This window comes from Talpa europaea (genome assembly GCF_964194135.1).
Source record: "Talpa europaea genome assembly, chromosome: 8".
Classification (NCBI taxonomy): Eukaryota; Metazoa; Chordata; class Mammalia; order Eulipotyphla; family Talpidae; genus Talpa; species Talpa europaea.
Window position 1 is genome coordinate 63914698 of NC_140075.1, and position 7054 is coordinate 63921751.

Genomic DNA, 7054 nt, shown 5'->3' on the forward strand with positions numbered 1-7054 from the left:
TTACTATAACATAGACGTATTGACCCACTGACTTATCTCCATGTGTTACCCTGCCAATTTTCAATCACATTACTGATTTCTCATTAGAAGCTCAGTAGGCAGAGGTGACTCCTCTTTAATTTGATGCAGAAAATTAATTTTCACTCCCACCTTTTTGCTATCATCATCTTAGGATTTCAGGTGATTGAGAAATAGTATTTGCTCATCCCAAAGCTGGTTCCCCATGAGAAAGCCAACTGTTTTCCTTCGTTTGTTTGGATTTGATATCTAGATTACATTTGAAAAAAGGAATGAAAGCAAACTGTTGGGATGAAAGCCTTCATCGACTATGCTAAGATTTAATTTTGGGATAAGTAGGTAGGAATCCTGAATGGAAATGCTAGAAAAAATCTTCTTTTCTCCTCACTTCTAGATGGCTTGAGTTAGAACAATTATTTAGTAAGATCAATCTTTTAGTTGTAAATTTACAGAAATAATCATAGATATAAATTTCCTTTTATCTCAATGGGATAGAAAGTGAGGACAACCTGAATTATTTAAGGATAATGTTTTGAGCATAAATGTTCTTGGTGACTATACATGGTTTCTAAGGCAAAGTTCTCAAAGTGTAGCTCCTGGGCCAGCAACATTAGCAACTCCAGGGAAAATTGTTAAAATGCAAATTCTTGGTCCTACCTCAGATCTACTGCATCAAATTCTGAAGGTGGAGTGATTCAGTTGTGAGCTCAAGTTTGAGAACCATAATCTAGTATAGGACCTTTTGCATCACATAGACCTAGACTTACATACTACTGCTATCATTTGCAGTCTCCATGACCTTGAGTAGGTTCCATGGCTTCCAGAAGCTCAACTCCTTTCTAGTATTGCAGTGAAGATTATACAGGTAGATAAAGCTAAGACTTAACTGTGTACCAAGAATTGTTAGAAGGGTTTTACATGTAATGACTTATTCTCAAAACAACCTAATGGGTCTTGGGTTATAGATGAGGAAATAGATACAGAGAGGGGCTAAATAGCTTGCCCAAGTTCACACAAACAGTAAGAGGAGGGTATAGATTGAGTCAGAATCCACAGACTTTGCTTAACCACCTGCCATTTTTAAGGGGCCTGACACATAGTAGGGGCATAAATAAAATTTCATTATCTTTCCTTCTTCATCCTCCTGGGATACCACTATAATTAATTATAGGGAATTCATTAATCACCAGTTCAATCTGATAATATTAATAGAAAAAAATTTAATTGAGTGTAAATTGAAAACCAAATCAATGGAGATTCAAATTTATGCTTACCGTATGAGTAATTACTAAGCATTTCAAGGAGCCAGAATAAGAAACTCTATGATCTTGACCTCCCCTAATAGTTTAGAGTTTACATGGAAGAGTTAATTGGTAGTTAGGTAAGCAATTTTAAAACTGCAATGAACAGTTTTTTATATATGTTTTATCAATCAGTGTTTACTTACTATACTATAAATTAAAATAATGGTTAAAATGTTAGTTTAATTTATTTAAAAATAACATTTGTGTGTGAACATAAGTAATACAAATATTTCATAAATAACCATATTTCCAAAGGAGAAATTTTAGAAGTGATATTTTTCTAAATTATTACAAATATCTTTATTGTCTGGCTTAAAAGAGTAAGTTCCCCTATCTGGTTCTAGATCATTTCTTGTAATATCACATGTCAGGTAGTTTCTGGAAAACTCTCCCATACACTGGTGAGGCAATTTCTTACTGTTACTAAATATTTCTTAGTATTATAAAAATAATTTTAGTATTAAATAATTTCAAATAAAAACAATATTAAGCATTCTTATTTATTAGTATTATAAGTATTATAGTATTAGTATTAAAAATTATTAAATTATGATTTTTAATTATGATTTTAAATTTTTAAATTTTTAAATTTTTAAATTATGATTAGGACTTCTTAGTATTATTACAAAATAGTTCTGACCTCCCAGCTCCACTGAAAGGATTGTAGAACTGCTCACTGGTATGGGATCACAGTTGAGGACCCTCTGGGCTAGCAGTTGGATAGACATGCACTCCTACTCTTAAGTCTTTCTCTTTTCTTTTAGTAACAGTTTTGGGATACTGATTTTATCAGTTAAGAATTAACCAAAGTGGGCTCATTTATATGGAGCTATGCCAGGAACTCCATAGAATAAAACAGTACTGAAGTACAATTGCAAAAGAGGAACAAACTTTATTTTGATTAAATTATCATTAACTTTGACAGTTGAATGAAACCCTTTGCAACATCAATGGAAATAACAACCGAAATAAGATAGTGAAAGAAAGGATGGCGAGCCTCCATGATAAAATACGTGTGTGTGTATGTACACACTCATTGCTCATAAATATTTCAGAATGCCTGAAAACTACACTGCGTTTATAGCATTTACCTGGCTTATGGGATATGTAAAAGTCTAGTGTTTCTCTGTCTTATATTTAACAGTGTGTACTGAAACTGGTGTTAGAGATAGCTAACTTTAAATGGTAAAATAGATCTATTCTAGTGAGTATCATTTAGATGCTAATCTTTGTGAAAATGAATAGACAGCTCCCCTTAACCTTCTGGAAGCTGGGAAGGTGGGGAGTGAAGATGACATGATGGAATAAAGGGAACTTTCACTAACACTGTGTTTTTTATCTAGGCAGTCAGCAGGCAGACTGGAAGTAGTAGTATTCTTTTATCTACTGCTTCCAACAATCAGGAATTTTACTGTCAAGTTTAAATAAATTATTACATTTCTGTTATTTCTTATGCTTAGTTCTTTAAACTTCATACTTTTTGTGTGATTACACTCACATGAAAAGTATTATTAACCACAGTTTTCATGTTCTTAAGAAAGGTTATAGTTTGTTACATAAATACAGAAAAAGTCTGAATGTTCTGTACTATACATGCGTATGATATCCCAATTCAATTTCAGTGCCATTGTTCAGTGTGGTGAAATGCACTAGGTTAAACAGGACAACTCATGGTATAAAAATGCATGGTTTAGCCAGAAGTGGTATGTAAAATATATACAATGAACATAATGTTTAGTATAGTATAGATTCTATTTGGCATGCTTGGTAGGTATTTTATAAGCACATCTGAAATTTTGTATTATCTCTAACAGATGGGAAATAAACAGTAACAGGAGCTGTTAATTTTTTTTATTATACATTGGGAGAAAGGAGTAATAATGTTAGGAAAACCATATTGAGGCTTAAAAACTATATAAAATGTTTTTAAAACCAATTTTAAAATCTAGAGGAAAAAAATGAAATAAAAAGTAAGTTGAAATGTTTCAACAGCTGTTATCAGTAATGGCAAGCCTAAAAAAATCAGTAGCTGTTAGGTAAGAAAAATATTTTCTGGTTAAAATACAGCCAAGTGCCTTTCGAGATGCTGAGAACAAGTATTTGCTGAGTAGGGAAAGTAGAAGAAAACTTTAAAAACCCAAGTGTGGATTTTTATGTCTCAAATACTGGTTTAGACACACACACACACACACACACACACACACACACGCAGTCTTTTGTCAGTAGGGCATTCGTTGACAGTATCGAGGGCTACCTTGAACCCTGACTAAACCACGTGAGGGGGTCTCAAATTGAGGCAGTGGTAGGTAGATGAAAGCAAAGGCCAAGTCCCCTTCCCCTAAGAACTGTAGGTAGAAACACAGGAAAATAAGGAGATTTACAAGAAAAGTTGGTGGCAGAGTGGGAGAAATTCCACGGACAAGGGAGGCTAAGGACAAGCAAAGAAGGAGAAGGCCCTCTTTGTTCCTACTCTTTCCTGCTCTGAAGGACAATCTGATAGATGCCTTTAGAATTGGAGGAGGAACATTGCATTTGTAAATTGTGCTTAAAATTGCTAAGTACTTTGATTGTATAGGAGGTGACAGGCCTGGCAAGGAATTAATGTCTTTTCAGGGAAAGGTGATAAGAGCAGATAAGTCTAATGTAATTTTTCATCTTCATCGGGAGAACAAAACCCAGGGAGGGTTACTGAACCCAGATGGGAGAGACACTGTCCCTTCTGCTGTGGCTTGGTTGGCTTGTTCACTTGCTAGTGTCTGGCCCACACTGCCTTTCGTGATCAGAGACGATGGCTACTTGTCATGAGACTACAAAAAATGAAAGGCCTGCATGGGTGCCAGGGGTTTTGTGAAAGCGACTTTTCATCCTCACTGTCAGGGCTGGCTCGTCAAACCAGCAGGTCATGAGGTTGCATGGCCTCCCAATCACTCCCTCCAGGATTCCTTGCTCTCCCCCACAGCCTTTGACCTCCTGCCTCTGTAGGTCTCTTTGCCCCAAGGTTAGAATGTCTCCTTTACCAGCTCCTGACCCAGCCATCAGTTCTTGCAGGCTGAGTGTGCTAAATCTCTTTCCCCTCAAGCCAACTAATCTTTCTCAAAGAACAAGCACTGGGAAGGAAACTGTTAGCAGAGAGGAATGAAGCACTAATAATGGACTTTCAAACCTTAATTGGGAGAAGGCTTTTCCCTCTAATTATGCAATGTGGGTAGTGGCTTGGTTTGTCTGTGTGCAATGCTGACCTTGCCCATTATCTTCACATTATCTTTGTGTATAGTTCATATGGATACTGAAAAGAATAAAAGCCATGTTCACACATGGGAAAATACCAAATAGATCGCGCCAAGATAAAATGTAATCCGGTTTTATTTATCCAGCTAATGGGATTCTACTTAACTAGGGTGAAAAGTGAGAGCATGAGAACGGCTCAGTCAACACTGGGGGGATGGAAGTAGGCTGACCTTTGCATTTGCAAGAGGCTCCCCTAGCAGCGAGGGGGAGAGATGCGGGCTTCTGCCCACAGCCCTCTTTCTTACCCAGGCTGTAATGAAGCTCAGAGGAGCTCAGTTCTGCACAACCAATTGAGCTGTGCCTCTCCCACCACTAATTCCTACGTATCTAGAAAAGGTAGCTGGGGAAGCAATTAGAGAAGAAAAAAATTGTCTTCAGAGTCTCACTGTCTTTTGTACAAAATCAGGATTTTGTTGTTTTTGTTGTTGTTTCCAGCACAGAGCCAAAGGAAATAAAGCAGTGCAAGACTTTGACATTAAATTTCTGCTTTCAAATTGCCAGGGGAGGGAATATAGTATAGGTGAAAAAGCCTTCATATCCAAACACATATGATTTGAATTATAAATCTTCATACATGTGGATTTTGTTGATCTCATGTCATACAAATTCATTGTCATGTAACAAATATTGACAATGTTCTGTTTGGAAAACATTGATTTCTAGGTGTGAAAAGAAGAAATTAGTCCTGCATTCAGGAGCAGATCTCCTAGATAAAGAATCGCTGATACAAATCTCTAACACAAAGATTCAGCAGGGATGCATAATAATTATTACAAAGTAATTATCACAGACTTTTTAAACTTGTCTTCTATTCTCTTGGCTCTGCCTCTTCCATCACTTTTGCAGTGGCCAGTTCTATACTGGTGGCTTCAATCAGCTTTGCACAAGGCAGCTGTGGTGTCTGGCGTGGGCCTTACATCTAGCATCCTGCGTTTCATCTTACAGGTAGTAGTGATATAGGACACCTGTGGGAAATCATAAACTGGTGCTGTCCTAATTTGGAAATGTGGGGGAGTAAAATTGGGGGTGGGGTCATCTCTTATCAATCATCCAGGGTACATAATTCTGAGGCACATTTCATAAGTTTCTCCGAAAGCTTCTGTGACCATTTCTGCTATTGGCTTTTGATCCTTCCTGTAGTTTTTTTGCTCCCTCACCCTGGACGCACTTCCCAAATAATCTATATGCACATTGGTCTTTACTTCAGACCACATTGTAGGAGAATCCAGGCTAGCAAAAATAATAGTTTAATTTTTTTTTTGAGTATTTACGATGTATGAAACATTACTCTGACCACTCTGATAGCTAAGTTGACCTCTTAAGGTCAGAGGAAGTACATTTGTTCTCATTGTGTAATTAAATAGGTTTAAAAAGTCTGATAAAATTTGCCCAAGGTCATATTATTGGTCATCATGCCAAAACTTAAATGCAGGTTTGCTTAAAGTCTAAATTCTCAAAGCAACAAAAAATTTAAAGGTATATGGTTGTTGTGGTGGACATTGTGGTACCTTCCCCAACACCTGTCCTGCTCCTCCGTGTACAGTCATATGGTCTGGATATGTTGCGCCTTGGTCCACTCCCCAACTTCAGAGGTGGCCTGAATAATCAGAGGTGGCCTTAACCCTGAATAATCCCCCCATTCTTGCCAAGAAGGATTATTTCAAATATGTCTCCTTGGGCCTCCCTGGTGGCACAAGGGATTAAGTCTGAGCACTATGAAGCTATCTACAGCACAAGTTCAATCCCAAGTCAGCCAGGGAGCTAACCCACATGGTGCAGCAGACCTCTCCTGTCTCACCTGCTGCTCCCCTCAGTGGTGTATTTCAGTAGATCCTCCTATTCTGCTCCCCACTTTGTCTCTGGTGAATCCTTTCACACACACACCCCCCCCCCACCTCTGGCCTATACCCCAGTTCTTTTTTTTTTTTAAGATTTTTATTGTTATTATTTATTTATACAATAGCTGGGGTACAGGGTACAGGTCAGAGGTGCAGGAGGGTGAGAGGATTCACCAGAGACAGAGCGGGGAGCAGAACATGTAGAGGAACCAAAAGCAATGCTGAGGGGAGCAGCAGGCATGACAGGAGAGGTCTGCTGTGCTATGTGGGAATCTCTCCGGCCGGCCAGGAATTGAACCCATGCTCCAGAGGCTGCTGACAGCTACACAGCACGGCGCTCAACCCACTGTGCCACCAGGGAGGCCCTCTGCCCCAGTTCTTATATGCATAAATAAATCTTTACCAAAAAAATGTCTCCTCCACCCTTCAGCACAGCCTCTCCTAGCTCACAGCGCCAGGTGCATGTGTGAGTATAGGACTCAAGATACTTCCCTTCGAGGCCACTGCTTTACTTTGTGTCAGAGCTCAGTCTATGACCTCTTCTCTGCACTAACTCAAGTGGCAACCTCATCTAGTTCTCATGGTTTCAACACCATGTATACACCC